We start from the raw sequence: 23,334 nt of genomic DNA, 5'->3' as shown, positions 1-23,334 counted from the left end.
TTAGGTGCTAGACCGATTCGTGAAATTTACTCTCAAATACAGACGATTTTTTTGCGGAAATATTTGTTCTACTAATATTGATTTTTTAACGGCAGCGACGGTTACAAAATGTAGTCGCGTTTTTACTTTATTCTATATATTAATCTTTTAATGTAGAAAAATCATAATGCGTAAAAATATCTCTTAATGTTGAAACCTAACTCATACATTACACCTAAATGCTACTCACCTAACATACGTTTTTCGAATTCAATTGTACCATTAATTTTAGCTTAAACATACAATAAACCAGGGGAAAAGATGTTTTAAACAAGGTAAGGTAAACACAGCAGTAGCGGCCAATGCTTAGTACTGCTTCAGTAGTGGCTTCTTCAAGGTTTACATTTGAAAAATAGGATTCCAGGTTTCCCAAAGGATTCAAATGTTCAGGAGGAAATACCAAACCTCCTGCACGTTTGATGCACTTTTAAATCCATTGGGAGACCTGGAATCCTGATTTTTCAAATATAAACCTTGTAGTGGCTACTACTGAAGCATTGGCCACTACTGGTGTGTTTGTGTTTACCTTATATTATTCTTTGAATATCTCAAAATACTTACTGTTTTGATTTGTGAATGTCAGTCAGTTACAGTCTGCCGGCGGATGCTATGGAATTGGCAAACATCCTCTTATGACTTGTCTATTTGAATGAGAAAGAAAAGTAAAAATTTGATGTGCGTGGTTCGCTCATTTCAATGTGACTCTGATTAGTTTTGATGCTTACACACATATGCAAAAGCTTGCATCCCTAAAAACTAATAGATGCGTCCATTTCCACCTGTAAACCGGATGTTTGCCTTTACATCTCATCGGTGGTGAGACAGTACCCGTTATATGGCCTTTAATTGTGCTAACTGTTCTAAACCTTAAAGAAGGAATTAAAATGTAGGGAGCAAGTCTAATCATTGGCTTAGCAAGAGTTGACCCACAGACCCCAAGTCACGTGACTCAACGACAAATGGTTGGTACGTTTTGCTTGAAACAAGCGAAAGAATCCTGATTTCTTCCACACAATGCCTTGCTTTAAAATCTATCATGTGGCTTGGGGTCTTGGTTTCATGAGTGAAAACCTTCACTCCCTCCATTTTATCTATTCTTGATGTTCTAAACCAAAAGCAAGTTTTAGTTCTATTTTATTTTATTTACTTTTTTGTAAATCGATACTTATGTGCGTCAAACCGTGACGCTTTAAGATACAGTTCACGTCGAAATATTTCTTTCGAAGCAATAATCAGACACGCGATTTCACGTCTGTTTACATTTATTTTCCAAATGATCAACATCAATGATTCCAGTTGCAATATTTACGCCAAAGAACACATTTCGAGAGCTTAAATTGTATTAGCATAATTTAATTTCAGAGGAAGAAAGATATATTATAGTTCCATAACGCTCTGCCCAATTTCCACGGTAAATTACATTACTTTTGGATTAATGTTACGAAGAAATACTTCGCCAGTTGTGTTGCTAAGGTAGTTTGTGGGCTTTATGCGCAACTTGGGTCGATATTTCATTGTGTTGAAGTAATATTTTACGCCTTTTTGTTAAGAATAGGAAGTTTTACAAATAACTCCCTCAAATGTAAATAAATCATTCGAAAACATTTTTCGATGTTTTTAGAATTTAACTGTTTTATATGTCTTTCAAAAAATATCATGTAAAAGGATTTCCGATAGATGTCTTTAAGATTTTTTTTTTTTTTTTGCAATATATGGGTCATTTTGCAGAAAACGTAACTTTTGAACGCAAATATTTTTCAATTTCTAAACCTTTCGTTTTCATTTTTTTTTCATTCTTAAATAAAAGTGTTACTGACTAGAAGTAACCATAAACAATGAACCAACTAAGTTCCAATTATTTTACTCATAAATAAAAAAATAAAATAATGCCTTGTTCATGGCAATAAAAAAAAAAGAAAATAATAATAATGTTTAAAAACTGAGGTCAATTCAATATCAAAGTAATAATTTTGTTAATTGTGCAAACATTGAGCTATTTTAATGATAAGTGGGAATCTAATATTAAGCTCTTATATTATCGCTTTATTAGCAGTTATCCTTTTAGTTCAAATGTGTGTTAAAAAATAGTACCGTAAAGTGGGGCTACTTGAACCCATGAGAAAAAAGTGTTTAAAATCCGTCCTGGTCTTATATAACTCAATGTATAGACTTAAAAATCTTTCTCCATGACAGGTAGCAGTACTAGGTAGAGGCTGGAGCATGAAACAAAGTTTCTGCTATTCCGACCTTTTTCTGATTGTGGTTATGATTGCAAGTTGTCTAAGCAGTTGTTTTTTGTGTCTGCAAACTTTCACATGTAAATTTATAGGAACATCTGATATCATCAAGGTCAAGATGGTTTTATGTTTGTATTCTATATCTTAATAAAATAAGTGTTTTAAGGTTATAGCTATATAATTGACACAATAACTAATATAAGTTAGTAAAAGTGCACTGGTTGCCTTAAAATGGGTCTTCTTGAACCCAGCGTTCAAACAGATATAAACCACATTTCATCTCTAAATTATGTTAAGTAAGCTTTGTAAACTTTTAAAATAAAGAGCGTAGTTACTATTTATACCCTTTTTTTTGGAGATCTGGGGATAAAAAGGGTCCGAAAGTAAAAGAGAACCCCTTGAAGTAGGAAATAATGCTAAATCATTAAAAGGAAAAATTACAATTGTGTCTAGATTCAACTAATTCCGGAGAAATGTCTTAGAGAGTGGCATCAACCCACTTTGTTTTAAGTATATGAACTTTAAGAAAGATATCAAAAGATCGTTCAAGCCTGGGCATCCTGTAGTATTTAGTAGCTAGGAAGAGCAGGTATTAAATAATATCAAAAGAAAAAAAAATCCATTCAATCAAGCCATTAAATTGAGGGGTTTTCATTCTTTCTAATCTTTAAATAACGAGCAATTCAATTGGTTTTAGCTGTAGTTAGATCATGTTTCTGTTTGAGAAATTATGTTTGCCTAAAAATATGTTTTTATGTACACATTGATTTTATATTAATTTATATAAATAATTTGCAATTTATATAAATATTTTGCTCACTAGAATGTACGTTTTGAGTTTATTTTTCAAAATCATTGGTCCTTCTTGATATTTTTACAGCTTTTTCTAATTGGGAAATTTTGGAAGAAATGAAATTCTAAAATGAGTGCGGTATTAACCCAACTAAACACCAATTACTTTCCCTTTTCAATAGGCTGCCAAAGAAGATGTATACACCTTTAAACTCAGGAGCAAGTTACTACATCTGAACTCTTTGATAAATTTAGAAATTGAAACAATCGTCAATTAATTTTTTTTAATTCTAAATATTTTCTATTTTTAAGTTGAGGTGGGGGGAGCTGCCCAATCTTGCCCCCCTCTGAATACGCCATGCGTAGAGCTGGCTATCGAAATCCCTGTCCAACGAATATTGTAAAGCGCTAGGCAAGCTTTAACAGATGGCAACCCCCACTTGCGGCCATTTTTGCATAGGCAACCTTAGTTTATCATGTTCGGAAAAAAATTAGCTTTAATTTGATATATAAATGATGACTACACTTTATGAGTGCATAAATGTGCATCAAAAGTACCCGTTTACATGTGGCTGCGAATAGGTTGCGGCCAGTTGCGCAACGGCAATCATAACTTTTTAAGCTCTTTAGGTACATTTCCTTGGAATAGAGTATAGTTTATTTTAATAACAAATGCGCCATTTTTACCCCAAAATGTCAAACAATATTAATTTGATAACAAATATTTGCGGGCACTTCTTGCTAGGCAACCTAACCAATACACACTGCCCCTTGCATAATGTAATATAACATTTTAATTTTGACTTTATACTCGATGAGTGCAGAATTTTGCAGCCGGATCTCTTTCTACAACTATATGTCACAATAGATTTATTCATCTGTTTTAGTTTATTTAAGTACTTATGAGGCAGTGAGAAGCAAAGGGATGAAAGTGGACATTTTCAAGTTTTCAGTAAAACGCGTTTAAGGGGTTCGGGGCACAAAAATCGTCAAATTTTGCAATTTTTTTTTTATCATTTAAAAAATTTCTCCGTTTTTTTCTGCTTAACAAGACGTTTGGATCTTGTTTCTATCTTAAGTAGGGATCAAAAGATAAAATTATTTTTTTTGCATGCACTTAACTAATAATATTACATTTAACTTCAAACATTCAATCACGTTTTTCTCGTTGATGCAATATCTCCCGATATTTTGCATTCAAACTCTTGTATCTGAAAAACTGATAAAGATTAAGCAATGAAATTTGGAGCATATCTTTTTCAAATAGTTTACTTTAATTTTTATTCGGCGAATTCGAAAAAAAAAACATTACTGCAAAAAATATGATTTTTATTTCCTTTTACAAAAAAAGGAAGTATTGTATTCGCGAAAAAATTTTCACTCAAAGATCGGCCTTAATTTCCATTTTGCTCACCTCCGAATAAATATTGAGTTTATTTTTCAACCCGACCACACGTAGATATATGCCTAGGAACGTAGAGACATCCGAAATATCCATTTTGACGATCTCCGAGTTAATTTCAACGAGTTTTCTCGTGACGTGTGTATGTACGTATGTATGTGCGTATGTGTGTATGTATGTCGCATAACTCAAGAACGGAATGTCCTAGAAAGTTGAAATTTGGTACTCAGACTCCTAGTGAGATCTAGTTGTGCACCTTCTTTCTTGGTTGCAGTCGGATGCTCCAAAGGGGTTTTTTGCCTCTTTTTGGGGGAATATCATTGTGAATTTCAATGTAAGCTCAAGTTGTGTTATAATTTAGCGGACACTTGGCGATATATCGCCAGTCATTTAGTCGCCAAGTTTTGTCGCCAATTTTTTTCAATTTTTTTTTCTTTAAATCTGGTTTCAATTTGGCCACTGTTGGTGATATTTAGAGAGTAAACTATTGAATCACATTAAAACTACCAGCAATGAGAAAATGACATTAAATTGGAGTTAAAGGAAGTCATGTGATGCACAAATCAGCTCGTTTTTTTTTTAAAAGTATCTTTGAATTCTTCGAAATTTTTCTTCAAATATTTTTTTTGTTATTGAATTAAGATTTTTTAAATAGCCGAATAAAAATTAAAGCTTAGATATTTGTTCATATTTTTTTGAAAAAAATTTGAAAATTGACCAAGAATATTTTGAGTTTTAGCGATTTAAAGCAACCCCATTTTATTTTAAAAAATAATTAAATTTAAATAATTTTTAAAAAAAATATTTATTAATATTTATTTTGTTTATTAAATAGATGGTGAATAAAAAATTTCAAAAACTCTAAATTTTTTAATAATTTTTTTCTCAAAATCTGTCCTGAACCCCTTAAAGATAGGTAGGCTTTTATTAAAAAGTTTTTCTAAATCATGCTTTATAGCAGCACCTACCAGCAGGGCAGCGGAGAAAGGGCGGAGGCAGCAGGGGCAAAATCCCCGGGGCTCGGCCCGATATGGGGCTCGGGCGCGTCCTCAAAAGGATTTTTTTTTTTTTTCAGAGTATATGCTGCTAACTGAGCTCTTTTTTCTTGTTGGAAAAGCAAAAACATCTCTCATTCAACATTTTAGCCCATTTTTCAAAATCTGCATGTTCACAGCATCAAGTGCTTGTGGAGCAGTTCCTTAGGGGGCTACCTTGCAGAGACGTTTCTATTGAGAATTAAAATGAACAGTAGCGGGATCACCGTGACAAACAGCACACGCTCCTTTCGTCGCGCGCTTTCCTCCTTTTACTGGGGCCCGGAACACAGTTGGGTAACACCAAGGTAGGGGTTCCCAAACTTTGGGTCGCGACCCCCAAGCATTTCTTATGGGGTCGTGACATTAACCCTACATTTAAAAATATGTCACTCACTGCATAAATAATTTAAAAATTAAAATACAGAGGGGAAAATGACATTTTAGAGCAGTATCAATACTTTAGCGCAGTGACAAATCCAGGAGAGAAGCTATAGGATTGCAGCATCCCCCCCCCCTTATACCAGAGTACCTAATCGCACAATATCCTCTAATATGCACTGAAATCAGTTTCCATAGGGGAAATATCCTGCTAAACCATGGAGAAAATATCTGAGCCCCCCCCCTTACGATTTTGCATATGGGCGCCCTTGATATGATCTTTAATTATGTCAAGAGGACAGAGTATGCCCTCCTCTAAAACTGTTTTTTGATTTTAGAATCATAAAAACCCATTTCACTTCATGGTTGGTTCATAAATCCTAATGGAAATCCTTAAACCAACACTCATTTTGGTTTAAGGATTTCCATCTCTAAAAATTTCTACGAAAGAGTCCCGAATTCAGCTCCCTCTAACATCGTCTAAAATCTTCTAAAATTCCGTTTTTGGAACATCAATTTCGAATAATTTCTGGGAGTGATCCTCTTAACCCCAGCCCTTATCCTGAAAGATGTCCTGTAACTTCATTTTTAGGACTTAATTTTCGGACTACTCTGGAAAGAGCCCCGAACCCCATTCCATCTCCAACTGCATCAAAAATAGTTAAGAAATATGTTTTTATGATTCTAAAATCAAAAAACAGTTTTAGAGGAGGGCATACTCTGTCCTCTTGACATAATTAAAGATCATATCAAGGGCGCCCATATGCAAAATCGTAAGGGGGGGGGGGCTCAGATATTTTCTCCATGGTTTAGCAGGATATTTCCCCTATGAAAACTGATTTCAGTGCATATTAGAGTTATTAGAATTTGATGTTTTTAATAATTTATTCATTAACGGCTGAAAAAGAAATGTTTTTGCATTTTCGCAAGGAAAAGAGTACTAAAATCAAGGAAGTTCTAAATTCTAGGGGGGGGGGGGCTTGACCCTCCTCTTACCCCCTCATATGGGCGCCCTTGGATCATATAAAACTTCGTTTTTAGGACTTAAATTTCAACAGAAATTCCGAGTGAAGGTTCTCCAACATTTCTCCTTGTCATCAAAAATAATTTGCTATTCTGTTTTTGGGACTTCCAAAAAATTCCTTGAGAATACCCCCAATCCTCTCTCCCTCCACATCATAAAAACTCGTCTAAGATTTCGATTTTGGATTTTAAATTTCGAAAAACTTCCGGCGGAGAGATTTCGAATTCAAACCTTTACCCTAATGCTTATAAAAAGGGTTTATAATTCCTTTTTTACTACCTATAATTCAAAATTTTTCCGGGTAAAGATTGCTGAAACCTTTTCTGATTCCAAAATTTTAACAAAGATGGTTTGCAACTTTTTCTTTTTTAGGATATTTCATTTCAATTTTTGAAAAATTAGAGAGTATCCCTGATCCTTCTCTCCTCTCCTTCCTTCCCTCTCGTTAAATCGTCCAAAACTTCATTTTTAGGACTTCAATTTCGATAAATTTCAAAGGCAGAGTCTACGAGCTTTAACTCTTCATAAAAGTCCCTTAAACCTCTCCTCCTCCTAACATTACCTGTGTTCGTGTAAACTGAAATTTTAGAGTTATAGTTTCGAACATTTTCCGGGGGACGAGGACTTTCGCAAATGTTACACTTATGACTCTAGGTTCATATGGTTATTTCTCTTTTCCCATGCAACGCAATTTTCTAAATTTGGTTGTGCTATACATTTATTACTATAATATATATATAATATTATATATATATTATAGTAATAAATGTATATAATACTATTAATGACAGTCTCCTCCCCCTCCAAACAGATATGTAGACCCTCTCTCTCTCTCTTGTTAGTATATATATGTTTGAAAAAAATTGAATGATTTCAAGAATTTTGAAAGTGTCGAGGTCGAGATGTTTGTTAACCATTAAAGTGGTTAGCTTCTTTTTTTTTTTAAATTTAACCAGCATTTTTTATTGTTTTTACGAAGAAAAACTACCAAATGAGATTCCGTTTCTCCACTATACACTGACTCATGGTATGACACCTAAGATTACTATGTAGCAGATGTGGCGATATAGAAGGCGCACTTGAGATTACTGAAATGCAAATAAAAAGTGAGGGCAGTCAACAGAATTTTTTTTTTAGCGGTTGGAGCCCCCCCCCCCCCACCTGCAAGTCACTATTTGTCCCCGTGGCTCGGGTTGAGCTCTCTGCGGCCCTGCCTAGCAGAGCTTCTAGTACTATCTCTTGCCCCAAGCCAGAGGAGGGGTCACCTTCCGTTTGTACTGGTTATCGCTAATTTTTTAATTTTGTCCCTTATATCCTTTCGCTTCTCATATCTCGTTTAATATTTGATGAAACAAAGTTAACACGCGTTTTAGGCACATCACGTGATGAGACTCATATTCAAAAGAGAAAAAAAAAAGTTCCTCCGCAACTCGCGCGAAGAGAAAAATACTCGCTCTTCGGCTACTTAGATCCCTAATCGCAGCATTACGGTTACGACGGCGCCTGGTTAGATTTGTCCCAAAAGTTATGTAGATGGCTCGTGTGCTATACAATGGATTGGCGGTTTGATTTTCTGCAGGATAACGGCTGGATTTGTTGAGTACGAGCTGTTTTTTTCTTAAAGTTGGGGAAAAAACATTTTTGAATTAGGAATATACGCCCAATTAAATATGGGTAGTTATCATTATAAAACGCTAACATGAGACCTCCATATTTTGTTTCTTTTTAAACATAAAAATATTTTCACTTGAATTTTTGAACTTTTTGCCTGCGATCTTTCAAAAAGACCCTATTATTGTTTCATCAGGGGAATGTCAAGCAAGGTAAAATGGAGAAATATTTCCTCTACTTTTGCACCACCTATCTGGCAATATTTCAACTATGTAGTCACACATGTAGTCTATTCCAATTAGGAAAATAATATCGCAGAAGATTTAAGCGTATGATAATGCAGGCGATTTTCAAAAATTGACATTCATATTGTAATATTTTGATGTAAGTCGAAAATTATTTTTGTTTTGATAAAATGGTAAAGTTCATCTTATTAACATTTTAACTATTAAGTGAGATCTTTTAATACTCGTTTCAGTATTTATTTAGTTAATATTAAGCTTATTTGTATTAATAGCTAATTTGTAAAAATTGTGTACAATTGGTCAAGCACATGCGGGGCAAATTCGAGGGGGTAAAGTGAATTAGTTTATTTCGTTTACTCACTCAATCATTTATTAAATCCCTTACATATTCATTTCTTAATTAATTCATTTACATTCCTTCATTTGGTAATTCAATTATTCATTCATTCACTTATTTTCGTATTCATTCACTCTTTTACTCAAGCATTTTTTTCTTCACATATTTATTTGTTTATTTAATACTTATTCGTTTATTGTCTCATTATCTTTTCATTTATTAATTCAACCTTTTGTTTACTGATTTATTTGATAAAAAAAAACTTTTGATAGCCGAACAGAAAATATTTCATTAAAAAATATATTTAATTTTTCACTTTGCTCCATTAAAAAAAAGTGAACAATTTTCCACTCTTTTTGAAGGTGCAAATTTACTGCCAAAAATAAAAACGCTGCTGCAATGGAAGTTGTATTATAAATGCAACGCTCTTTCGGTATGTACTGTAACCTTCAAAACAAATTTCCAATTTGTTCATTTTGGAAAAGTCCAGGCATTTTAAATATTTCACTTTGCCCCAAATTTCCCTAAGTAAAAAATAAAGTTCACGAAATGATTTTTCCCTACTTATAAATTTAGCAGATGAGGTTATATCAATATGAAACGGGGTGGTCTTATATAAGAGCATTGACTGGGCTAGTATCATTTTATTTATAGTTAAGGATATTATTGTAAAGGATTTATAGTAGTTAAACATACACATCGTTAAAATCCTCTCAAAAATTGGTTCATAAAACTTTTGGTTGATGAATATGAAAATCCCTGCAGTCTAAATCAAAACTGAATACGGTAGACCCTATTTTTACGCGGGGGTTACGTTCCTCGGAAGCGCCGCGTAAATCAAAACCGCGTAAATTAATATTTAATATTAGTGTTAAAATAGGGATTAGGTTCCGTAGGATAAGAAAAATACTTCATTCTAGTGATGATTAATGGCATAATATGTTTAATGTGTACTTATATCGATTTCTATGTACAACATGCATAAAGAAAACACAAATTAATTTAGTGTTTATGAAATGGAGCTGGCTATGATAGTCTTTTGGCAGTCAAGAATTTTTCTCTGTAGTTCTTTGCAGAGCATTAACGCATCCGTGATCATTTCCATGATAGAATCTTCTTTCCGTAACAAATCAGAAAGATCATTTCTATTATCAAGGAATCGCTCAATATTTTCAATGTTAACGTTTTTGGTTCGGTGTCATCGATGTAGGTAACCTTGTTGCTTTTGTTCTCCTTTGTCACTCTTAAAAGCTTTTCTTCCAGTGAGTTCTGAACTGCGTGAGTTTAATAATATTACTTCTGGAAAGAGCTCAGGAACCAATCGCAAAAAATGTCTCCAGTGGCCCAAGCTCGATGATTAGCACGCCAAAATGCAGTTTATTACGTGTAATCTGCAATCTTTAGGAAATTGGATTTTAAAAGAGGGAAACATTTTATCTGTTTGCATTGCCACATCCGCGTAAAACCGAAACTCATCCGCGTAAAATAAAATAAAGGTGTCCAATTTTAACCTGCGTATAATCGAAACTGCGTAAAATAAACCCGCGTAAAACGAAGGTATACTGTATACACGTAAAAAAAATACTAGCTTGATTTTATCTATAGCTTAAAAAAAATGGGGTTGTTTCCTTCAGTCAAAAGTACTACTTTTAGTCACTGAAATTGATAGAATAAGCAAAAAGAAAAAAAGAAAAAAAAATGTACTTAGAAAGTTTTTCACGATCCCAACATTTATTTATTATTTATTTTTTTTAGATGTCCGATTTTGCTAATAGACTTGATCTTTATGACGAATGATGTACTTTAGCGCGCAATCGCATTGCCGCGCTAAAAATTTAATGCTTTGCTGGCAACCAGGTTATGATAATTTACCTGGTTATGCTAATTTGCACTTTGCGCTAATGACATTAGTTAAAGGCAGTTCATCACTTGTGATGTCATGTGCAGAAGCCTAAAAAATGAAGTTCAACCTGCGCACCGATTAAAATAATGGTTAAAAAATATTAAACTTTTTCAAATTATTTGAAAATTGGTTAAACCTAATTTTTAAGAATGCTCTTTCAGAAAAAAAAAATAATTTTAAAATTTCGGAGACAAACCCCGTTAAAAAAAAAAAAAAAAAAAAAAAAAAAAAAAAGTAGTAGCTTGAAATGTTATAAAAGTGATGTTCACAATTAAAAACCTGTCAAATTAGATTATTGCGAGCTCCGTAAATAGCTCGCAAAGCTATAAGCATATGTCTTCCACTTTCGCCGAAACTTTTTAATTTAAATACAGTACACAATGATTCAATTAGATCTTTCACAGCTGACAAAGGTAACCTTTAATATATTTCTTGCAATGACTACAATACTTACTATTCCTATTAATTAAATTTTTAACACTAATTTGGAAGAATCAATTATTTTGAAGGAGGAAAAAACCCCAAGGCTTTTAATTTAAGTCGCGTTTTTATTTTCTTTTGAAATCTCTTTAAAAAGTTTAAAAGGTAATCCATAGTTGAGTACACCAGATCTTAATTATCTCTCGGAATACAAGAAATCTCAATCAGTTTATATTCTTCCCTTTTGCAGAGCTCACTTATACATAGATTTTTTCATCGGTGTATTTCTCTGAAGGTAGATCAAAAGTAATTAGATGTAAAACAGAAAAAGTTCTACAAGAAGTGCTATCGATCGGTTCATTAAAGGAGTTTCCATTACATTATTTGTTCAATAAATGGATGCTTTATATATATAACTACCAATTATGAATGATTATAGAGTCTGCGTCATCCCTTTGCATGCAACTTCTCTTGACGCCATTGGTTGGGGGTGTTTTTGAAATGAAACTTTTTATTGGAGGGCTTTGGAATTTTAATCCACAACCTTTTTGTGTGTCAGAAATGAGATAGTTATTTTTAAGTGTTGCCAAACACAATAATAAATAATGGTGTCTCCTACATTTCACCGACACAAAATCATCCCCCTCCCCTGTTTTTTTAGTTTCGATCATACTTTTTGATATATTAAAGGGGGAAGGAAATTTGAAATTTAGGCGAAACTGGGAATAAACAGAAATAATATTAATTATAAAGTTCAAAAACTTTCGCTTTTTAATTATTGTCAAAAACAATGAGAAATAATAGTAGTTATAAAGTTAGTATTGTTAATGAATTAAAAAAATTAACTTCAAAACTGAACCTAAACAAGCATGAAATTTGTAAATTTTTGTTGATTTTAAATTTTTCATATAATGTAGATTTTCGAAGATTTTTTTAACTCATGACAAGTTACCAGTTTCAAAGCGTAATCCACATTGCTCAAGTTGAGCCTTGAAATTAGATTGTTAAATTTTACAAAGAAAATTAACTATTTACTATTTTTCATTGTTTTTGGCAAGAATTAAAAAGCGGAATTCAAGTATTGTTCAGTTTTCTCGTTGTTTATAATCTATTTTCTTCAATAAAATATACAATTTTAATGTGAATATGCCTAAGCCAGGCGCAGAAAGAACAAGGGCGTAGCGTAAGAGAAAACGTGCGGGTGAAGTGATAGGTCAAAGTGTGAAAAAAAGATACCATAAAAGTTTCACTTTCATTGTGTGTCTTTACGACAAAAATATTTTTTTAATATCAGTATCAATTCCTGTTACTTTTTCACTAAACAATCGCATTACATAATTACGAAAAATTTCTTTTAAAAATTCATTCATATAAAGATCAAAAATATTTAAAAAAGTGGGCTCAGATGAAAGGTTGGCAAGTAATAAATATTCCGAATGATTTTTTTTGGGGGGGGAGATGGGGGGGGGGAGAGAGAAAAAATTTGATTTTTTAAATTGAAGTTGATCTGTTTGCTTTAAAGAATGTTTGGTTTCTCTGCAGTTAACAAATTCAATGAATCTGAAAGTGCCACTCAGTGTGGAAGTTTCTTTTTATTAAAAAACGTAATTTCGTTTTTCTTTATAAAGCAAATTGGATTTTATGTAAATTAATAGTTATAGCTGCACAAAAATTATTGTGTGTTTTTGGCTGACAAAACACTTCATTATTTCAAAGTGCACCGAAGTTTTAACAGAAATGTTTTTGTGTTTATGTATAAGTAGCTTTTAGTTCTATTATTGAAATAATATTGAACTTTATAGGAAAAGCCTCAAGTTTTATTCTTAATTTTATACATGTTAATTTAAAAAAAAAACAGTAATGTACTTCCAAACAAGGATAGGAAAGAAGAATTAATTTTGCTGGTTGAAAAAGTTTTTAAAAAATCGAATTATTTAGAATACAATTACATATCGGTGGATTTTGTGAGTAAAATGGCTTTATTTATTTTTGTACAACGTTATTCCAAATCTGCCTCTGAAATGATTAACTTCATTCATTTATTTTTGGTTCTTTTGTACAGATGTTTTTTTTCTTTATCTTCTTATATATAAAAGCCGATGATCGAGTAACCCGCGTGTCTCAAAAATGAGACTCGCGCCAGGGCAGGATAATTTGATAATATGTTTTGGTAATGTTTATTCTGCAGAGAAAGGCTTTATTGTGACAAATCTGAACTCGATTCGGAAACTTAATTCTTTTACGGGTAAGACTGCGTCATTTGAGGGTAATGAAGAAACGAAAAAAATCGTTAGCAATGAACGCTATCTACTGTAGCTTAGGGTTCATCCACTGGAGTTAGGGTTACAATTTCAACTATCAAAATATAACCAAACAGGCAACGGCTTCGTTCAAATGTAGAAGCAATTTTCACCCGTCATACCGTGACGGAAGACTTTCTAGTTATTTATTATTAAACTACTTTAAATTCAAAATAATTTTTTTTAACCAAGAAGAAAACTTATATTGCATACAAGCTTTTAGCATTTTATTTTTAATTCATTCCGTTCTCAATTTAAAACATTAAATTGGTGGCAGTTGTGTAGTATTTTATTTTTCTGTAGAATTTTTCAACATTTGTGCCTTAAAACGCAAAAGAAAAAACTGCTTGAGCATTACAAACTAATGACAAGTTGATATAGACTATTGAAAAAAATGGTGGTTGTAGTTAATTAAAGTACAACACAGCACTGGTTTAATTTTTACGAGGGCTGAGGAATCGGAGACAAAATGCCCAACTCCCGACTCCTGTACCACAAAATTGGTCGGACTCCGACACCACGACTCCGACTTTAACTCTGCGGTCTTGGCAGAAATGCAGGCATAGGAAGGAAAATGACACACTGGAAATTTTAAGTTTTAAACTCCCGATTCCGACTCCTTTACCCCAAAATAAGTCTGACTCAACGCAAAGACTCCGCAGTCCCGTTTTTTACTGTGAAATAATGAAAGTTGAACTGATTTGTTTTTATTTTCCTTTCAAAGTTTAAAATTTTTATTCTTTTTATGGCAACGGGAAATAAAAGGAAATTCGGAGTCCTTTATGTTTTAACAGAAAGAGCTATGCAGACGATTTTTTTTTCGATGATAAAATTTTTTAGACGCTTTTTTCATCCGGAAGAAGACTGTAAGAAACATTTTTTTCCCTTTTTTACTTCCTTTTACAAAAAAGGAAGTATTGTATTCGCGAAAAAATTTTCACTCAAAAATCGCCCTTAATTTCCATTTTGCTCACCCCCAAATGAATGTTGAGTTTTTTTTTCGATTCGACCACATGCGGAAAAGTGCCTAAGAATGTATAGACACGCGAAATATCCATTTTGACCATCACCGAGGTAATTACAACGACTTTTCCTCGTGACGTCTGTATGTATGTGCGTATGTGTGTATGTGCGTATGTGCGTATGTATCTCGCATAAACTCAAAAATGGTATGTCCTAGAAAGTTGAAATTTGGTACATAGACTCGTAGTGGGGTCTAGTTGTGCACCCTCCTATTTTGGTTGCATTCGGGTGTTTCTAAAGGGGTCTTTTGCACCTTTTTGGGGGGAAATCATTGTTAATTTCGATGCAAACTCAAGTGGTGTTATAATTTGGCGGTCACTTGGCGATATATCGCCAGTCTTTTGGTTGCCAAGTTTTGTCGCCAACTTGGCGAAAAATTTGGCGATTTTTTTTTTTTATTTTTAAATCTGCTTTCAATGTGGCCATTGCTAGTGATATTTAAAGAGTTAGAGAGAGAATCCCATTAAAATTGCAATAATAGGGAAATAGCATTAAATTGGTGTAAAAGGAAGTCATGTGATGCACACATCAGCTCGTTTTTTGATAAAATGTATTTATTTTGATGAGCGTTTTATTTTACTTGTTTTATCTTTTTGTAAGCGATTAAAAAATATATATATATATGGGAAAAAATGTATAAGCTGCATTTTTTAAAAGTTGCTACTACTTTATTTGTACTTTTTTCTTATACGCATCTATTTTATCATATGAGCGAGGCATGTTTTGTTTCTAGAAATCAGCTTAAAATGCTTAAAAGGTATGTTTCACGTAATTTTAAGTTTTAGCTAATTAAGAGAACATTGATTGGATATTGCAAAGTTGATGTTGGTTTTGGGGAAAGTTGGCTTGTTTTATTTCTTGACGCAGCTTCTTGTTTAGAAACTACAACTTTGAACATGTGGATTTGCTTCTCGTGAGAAGGGCACCCAAAATTTTCACTTGCCTCTTAGAATCACTTTGGCATGATCGGGCCCTGCTGGCAGGGCCGTATCCAGAGGGGGGGGGGGGGGCTGAGGGGCTCTTGCCCCACCCCCCCCCCCCGAAACCCAAAATGTTTTGTACCGTAAAACAGAAGGTTTTTTTTTTAATTCCTAATGTCAGAAAAGGAAAATAACAAAAGTTTTTTTTATTCTTAATTTTGCTACTATTCAAAATTTATAATATTTTGAAGAAATACAGAAAAAGCAGTTATAGTTCTCATTAAGCCGCAAGGCACACTTGAAATTTAGACCTTTAATTAGGACTTCCTGCTTTCTTTCCCAATTCAATTCAGGGCAGTCAAGGGTTAAGGCAGGCCCTTTGTCAGTTCGTTGTTTTTCAAGTCTACCAAACTGACTTTTGTGCACTTCCTCCTCCAGGGGCGTGCACAGAAATTTTGGGGCTGTCACAAATGTCTTTTTTGGGCCCCCTCCATATTGTTTACCCTTATTTTCAACCCTAGGTTTAAAAATACTGGGCCCCGTTTAAGCTCGGGCCCGGGCCAATAGGTGTCCTTTCTCCCCTCTGTGCACGACCCTGCCCTCCTCCCCCTACACCTCTTATAAAACATTCACTGTACTGATTTCGAGCCGGGGACTCCCCAAAGGCTGGGCCCCTATTTTTCGATTAGGCTAGTATCTTGTTACCAAGATGTGCCAAATTCATCTCCTTGATACACACTGAGTAAAAAATGCAAAAATCACAATTCTCGCGTTTTTTGTAGCATAATTTTCAAAATCATTTTTGTGACTGATATGTTTCATGTCTTACATTTATTTAATGCCGAATTCAGTATCATGGAAGTTCTTTTGTTATTGCTTTTTTTTTCTTACCTCTACTGCATACTGTTAATACCTTAAGTATGAGAAAAAAAAATAACACTTTTACTCTACTCTCTTTCATTTTCTGCATTACTTGTGATTGAAAAAAAAAAGTTTGTTTCGAGAAATATTTCATTGCATTTATTTTTTTAAACTTAAAACGGATGTGTCTTACAAAGTTATAATCATTTTGTAAGACTGTACAATCAACTTCTGAAGAGTGTAAATAAAGAGCTTCGAATAATTTCAACTGTTCGAGAGTCTTTGAAAATTATTTAAGTTTTTGAAATTCCTTGAAAAGTTCTTCAATTTTGTAACATATCAAGAAAATAAAGTATGAATTGTCCAAATGGCCAGAATATTACTCTTCTGTTCCTATTTTCTGAATGTATAAACCATTTCTTTTAAACTATTTTGTAGAATTTTCATTACTGTAGGGCATTAAATGAAAAAAAAAAGGGAGTAGGGTTAGTGATCAAAAACAAACTTCACTAAAAGCCTATATGAGCAGATGACTGAGTGCTTCTCTTTTCTCCTCTCTCGTTTTTCCTCTCTGTCCATTAATTTCCATGATTTGTAGAGCAAGCAATTTTTATTTTGTTTGATCTTGATTTGCAAAGGAATGTGTAACTTTTGAAAGACTTTGTTTTTTTGCGTATTTTTTTTTTTCATATTTTTGTAGTCTCATTTACCTAATATAAGGCCTCAAAATACAGATTTTTTTTTCAAAAATTTCTCGGGGGAAGAACTCCCGGACCCCCTGAAATTATGGATGTTCTACATCCGACTTAAAGGGACACTCTCCTGTTATCCTTACCACTACAAGGTGAGTAAGAAAAATAATAAGAAATTAAAATAAAATAACAACAGTCCAAACAGTGGAATCATTAAAAATCGAGACAAAAAGTCTTCTATGTTAACATTTTTATGAGTTTGGTGTGTCTATGTATACCAGTGTTTTTCAACCTTTTTCATGGACACGACCCCCCCTAGTATCAAAAAATATTTCGCGACCCCCCCCCCCCCCCCGACCTTTTTTATTTTATGTATGTTAAAAATATTTAATCCATACAAAAGTTTTAGGCGTTTGCGTTATTAGGATTCGAATATAAATATATAATTAAGTACGTAAAACCAGTACAGGTTCCGAGTGCTACCGACAGATGGCACTGGTAGTCCCCCGCGCGAAAGGTCCACAGGTTTCGAGACGTTTCGTTACGCTTCGAGATGATTCTCGCTAGAATGCGCAGGCCTATAAAAGGGGCGGTCGGCTACGGCAGTTGCAGTTGAGTGCATGAGCGCAAAGCAAGTGAAATCGGAAGCAAGACCCGCGATACGTGAAAACGATTCGGAAGTGAAACTACGGTGTTATACGGACTGTGTGTAAGATATCAAACACTTGTTTTACGTATTTATTTGTGTTGTTTGTTTTCATTGAAAATGGATAAATTTCTGAAAAGATCATCAGAACTATCAACGTCTAGCGGGAGTAGTGGAATAAAGAAAAAAACGTCTTTATGACGAGAATTATTTGAAATTTGTGTTTACTGTGATTGACAATAAACCGCAGTGCGTAATTTGCTTTGAAATTTTGTCAAGAGAAAGCATGAAGCCATCGAAGTTGGTTACGCCACCTAAACACAAAACATCCTAATGAAAAAAATAAAACCCGTGGAATTTTTTGAGCGAAAATTAAAAGCTACTTGAACATCAAAAAAACTGCTATAGGACAAATGTCCAACCTAAATGAGAAAGCGTTGCTTGCTAGTTATCGAGTAGCTTTTCGTGTGGCTAAAGCAGGAAAACCTCACACTATCGCCGAAAATTTGATTTTACCAGCGGCTTTAGATATAGCAGAGATTATGTTTGGCAAGCAAGAGATCGAAAAGCTCAAAAGTATACCTCTCTCTGACAATACTATTCAACGCCGGATAAGCAATATGGCGACTGATGTTCGTGATCAAGTCATAGAAAAAATAAAGAAAAGTTCTTTTGTGTCCTTGCAATTTGATGAATCAACGGATATTGCGGGTTGTGCGCAGTTTGTAGCTTTTGTGCGTTTTGAATCCAATGAAAAATTAATTGAAGAAATACTATTTTGCAAGACACTTCCCACAAATACTACAGGTCAATGCTTGCATGACATATTCATTGAAGCTACGCAAGATATGAATATCGATTGGGCACAAAAATGCATTGCTATTTGTAGTGACGGAGCAAAAGCCATGACTGGTGCGAAGAGTGGATTTATTGCTAGACTGAAAGAACAGATGCCAAACGCTTGTTGGATGCACTGCTTTCTCCATCGCCAAGCTCTTGCAGCCAAAACCTTGCCACAAGAATACAGTCAAAGTTCTACATATTATTATTAGTATTGTAAATTCTATTAAAGGAAAAGCGTTGCAGACCTCGATTGTTTCGACTCATTTGTGATGATATGGGGGCTCTCCACCGAAATTTGCTTTACCATACAGAGGTTAGGTGGTTATCGAAAGGCAAAGTACTGACCAGAGTTATGGAACTTCGCGCTGAACTATTAGTATATTTACAGCAAGCCAAGTCACATTACTCTGAATTCATTTCTGACCCGGAATTCCTTTTGAAACTGGCTTTTCTTTCGGACTTATTTGAGCATTTAAATAACTTGAATAAAAGTCTTCAAGGGCGGGATGAAAATGTCATTACAGCAAAAGACAAACTCCATGCCTTTATCAAAAAAATTGAATTCTGGTCATCATCTATAAATCAAAACAACTTTGATTCATTTTCGTCGACACAGTCTTTCATTGAAGAAGTCGGAAGCGAGATAAACATCAATTCATATATATCTGGTATGAAAATGGTGTTAGATAATTTGAAGAAAGAATTATGTCATTACTTCTCAGTGCAAGAGATATCGGATAGCACTGGGCAAAGATGGATCTTAAATCCGTTTTTAAATGCAGCTATAAATGAGGCGAATTTAGCAACTAAGCTCAAAGAGAATCTGCTAGAATTATCTGCCGATGGGATGTTACAATTGGAATTCAAGTCTGAAAATTTGGATACCTTTTGGTTAAAAAGAAAAACAGAATACCCAGAATTAACAAACGAGGCTTTGAAGTGTTTGATTCCATTTGCTACCTCGTACTTGTGCGAGTTGACATTTTCATCAATGGCCCAAATAAAAAGTAAACTAAGGAATCGCTTAAATTTGGAAAACGATTTAATACTTAATGTTGCAAAAACGGATCCACGATGGGAGAAATTGATTGAACAAAATCAAGCGCAACCTTCACATTAAAATGAACGAGTACTCGAAGATTTTATTTTTTTGGTAATGTGTGATATGTGTAGTATGTTAATGTGTAATGTGTATAAATAACATAACGAGTATCATTTTGTAAACTTTTTTCTTAATATATCTACCTTTTTAAAATTTATTGATTTTTTACTGAGTTCTCGCGACTTTTTTCTTAATATATCTACCTTTTTAAAATTTATTGATTTTTTACTGAGTTCTCGCGACCCCCCTACAAAGGCTTCGCGACCCCCTGGGGGGTCGCGACCCACAGGTTGAAAAACACTGATGTATACTATATGTGTGTGTTTGTTAGGGCAATGTGCTAATCCGGGCCCCTCCCGAAAAAAATTTCCGGATACGGCCTTGCCTGCTGGTTGCTTATACCTCCTCACTTTTTTACACAAAGCTAAAAGAACTCGCGAAGGTAATAAACAATGCAATCAGCAACATCCATTTTTGTTATAACTATTATTAAAAACAGCGTATTATCGAGATGAATGTTAGATTTTACAATTTAACATTATATTTTAGGCTGTAATATTATTTCATTTTATAATAAAACATTATTTTTATTGGCTAAACAAAATTTTGAGCACCAAACTTAGTAATAAACTCTGTTTTACAAACCAAGCTTGGTTATTTATTTCATGATAGAAACTAGTTTCTGGAAGTTTATCTTTCATCTTTTTCACATTGTTCTAGCTCCGTTTAGCTAGTAAAATTTCCTAACATATTTCCTTTTTGCAACATAAAGTTTTCAACACTTCTCCCTTTTCTAAAAAAAAGCACCCCCGTGTAAGGGTGTTTTTATATTATACGTTACATTGCTCCTTTGAACAAGAAAAAGTACTGGAGAAAGTACGATATTTCTTTTTTTTTTTTTCAATTTACGAAACAAATATTTTCCTCTCTGAATTATGAATATGCTAGCCGTTTGCGTGCGTAAAATAAAGCTTGCAATAAAGGAATCAGCTGCGGTCAATTTTTTTGCCTCAGCTGTTGGCTACCTACTTCATTAACAGCTGCTAGCAAATCCCATCTGACTCGCTTCATTACTTTGCGCATCGATTTCTTCAGAAGTTAGAGTCGTGCATTTGTCGAGTTTTGACTCAAGTTAAAATTTTTGTTCTTCGTTTATTGATATAAATTGAAACTCCACTCAAAGTGCGTTAGCTTTTTTGCATGAATTCAGTTTTGTGAAATTTAATTTTATTGTAATATTAAATTCGGGTTAGAAAATAAAAGTTTAGAGGCACCAATTCGATTGGAAGAGAAAAAAAAAATCAGCTATTACTGAAAATAATATCCTTCTGTATTTCATTAACAATATTTTTTCTAAAATAGGGGAGTAAGGTTTTATCGTTTGCAAACTGCAAAAGATTTCTAATGTTAAAAAAAAAAAAAAAAAACTAAATTTCTTTTTTTCGCTTCATATTGTTCCGGGTTTAGAATTAAGTACTAACAAACTCATGCTAAAATTAATAAAGTTTTTTCTGTTCTAATTAGAAACTACTCAGTAAAAAATACTTCAACACTCCTCTAATAGCCGAATGACTAAAATGTGACCCTTATGGGAAAGTTAAGAGACGGTTTCAAATCGTCACTTTAAAAGTCGTAACTACAGGGGTCGGAGTCAAGGTTTTAAAAAAATAAGACAAAATTTTAGGACATTTTTAAGACAATAAAAAGAAATTATCAATTAAAACAAATGCTTGTTTTGAGCACATAATTCATTTTTGGTAACTTTGTTATGGCCTGTACCCTCTCCACCCCCTACAAAATCTAAATACGGTTTTTCTTTTAAGAGAAAATAATGACTGATTGCCTAAGTTTGTTTTACCATAAAACATATGTATGGCACGGTTTTAGTTTTTCCTCTTATCATTAGTTCAAAAAGAAATACATCACACACGAAGCTTCTTGTCTCAACGTCATGCTTTTTAAAACAAATTCTTCTGCACAAATTACTGACTAGCAACTACTAGATTTATACTGTCGTTGTCATGCCTCCACCTCCCACCCCCACCAATTCCATTTAAATCTTACGAAATATCTTCTAAATGACGTGAAATATATTTGTGTGTTCAAGTGGTTTCAGGAATAAAACTTTTTTCAAAACTATATCAGCTTTTATCCCACTTAGAAAAACAAGGTCTAGTAGTATTTATCTCATGAAGATTGACACAAAAATATAAGAAAAGAAAATCATTTTATATGATTTTGTGAAAAAAAACCCTAAAAAACACAAGGTAAATATATATAGAGCCTAAATTGTTAAAAAAGTGCTATAAACAGTCATTTCAAGGCTACATATTGAAGCAAGCTTAGTGTTTCAATGTAGCCTTGGAATGCTAGTGCTTAAAGTGCTCACACAAAAAAGTCGTGAATGAAAACTGCTGCTATTTGTAACATTTTCTTGGCAAATTTATGCTCTGTTTACGTTTTTTTCTTTTAAATTTTTTACTACAAAACATTTCTGATATTTTCCCCTTTAAATCAATTTGTAGTTGGGCCTGATCGGAATCTTTTTTAAAGTTTAGGACCCAATTGTCTTTTCATTTTTTAGGAATTTAATCAAAAGTGTACATTAGCAACTTTTTTAACAAAACAATTTTGTTGCCGCAAATCGCCTCAACATCCATTTCGCCTTTTTTACCAATTGCACCGAAGAATTACTTTGATCACTGATTTAAATACCAATGAAATATTTGTGATACTTTCCATTTTATTTCAAGATATCAAATTATATACCAATTGAGAAACAAAAAAATTCCTTTAGTTTTAGTCCCAAAAAATGTTCTCAGCAAAACGAAAACTTACTTTCGGTTTCTCAAGGAAAAAGCGACAGAAATTCCTCTATCCGACGTTCCAAGCATGGGGGTAACGTCACGTGAGCTGCATTACGTCAGCCGAATGGAGCTGCGAGCCAAGGGGTTCGCTGACGATTGCATCGTGGCAGAGGCACGCCTGCGCACAACCCGTGTTTTCCTTTTGGCTCGGAGCGACAGGGGCGCATCCATGCGGAAACGAGCGCCTGCACTTCCCATCCACCCCCGCGACAGTTATTAGATGTGATTTTGCGGGAGAAACAATTATTTTGGGAGAAAAGAAGAGGAGGTTTAATAATAATTGGGGCTGAAGTTTTAAGACCGAAGTTTTCGTTCTGCGAAATTCGGGGGAATGTGTCAAACTTAATTACTCAGAGAATCATTATCAGTGTTGAAAATTGTATATAGATAGTTCTGACCTGCGTTTCACGAACCCAAGGGTTCTCTGGAACTTTGATAGGGGTTCCACAGGGGATCACTATTGGCCTAATTAAAAGCGAAAAAAATTTAGTAAGAAATCAATTTTCATTAATCACAAGGTATAAACCAGTTTTGTACGATAATGAATTAAAACGTGGTGAAGAAATTCCACATGTTCTGCATTTTCATTTTTTACCACTCCTATGATGAAATTAAGTGACCGATATTTACTATATTTTGAGGGGGAAAAATGCTG

At 33.7% G+C, this 23,334-nt stretch overlaps 1 protein-coding gene across 1 annotated transcript in view; it reads right to left on the bottom strand.

Moving 5' to 3' along the window:
* LOC129228477 (protein unc-93 homolog A-like) overlaps positions 1-22,729 on the bottom strand; it is a 195,421-nt gene extending 172,692 nt beyond the window's left edge. The window contains exon 1 of the mRNA XM_054863158.1: positions 22,651-22,729. The gene's annotated coding sequence lies outside the window, so the exon portion shown is untranslated. The remainder of the gene's footprint in view (positions 1-22,650) is intronic.
* Between the last annotated feature and the right edge of the window lie 605 nt (positions 22,730-23,334).

Source organism: Uloborus diversus, chromosome 8, assembly GCF_026930045.1.
Source record: "Uloborus diversus isolate 005 chromosome 8, Udiv.v.3.1, whole genome shotgun sequence".
Lineage (NCBI taxonomy): Eukaryota > Metazoa > Arthropoda > Arachnida > Araneae > Uloboridae > Uloborus > Uloborus diversus.
The sequence above is the reverse complement of the archived record's forward strand: the minus strand, read 5'-3'. Positions and strand labels throughout refer to the sequence as shown.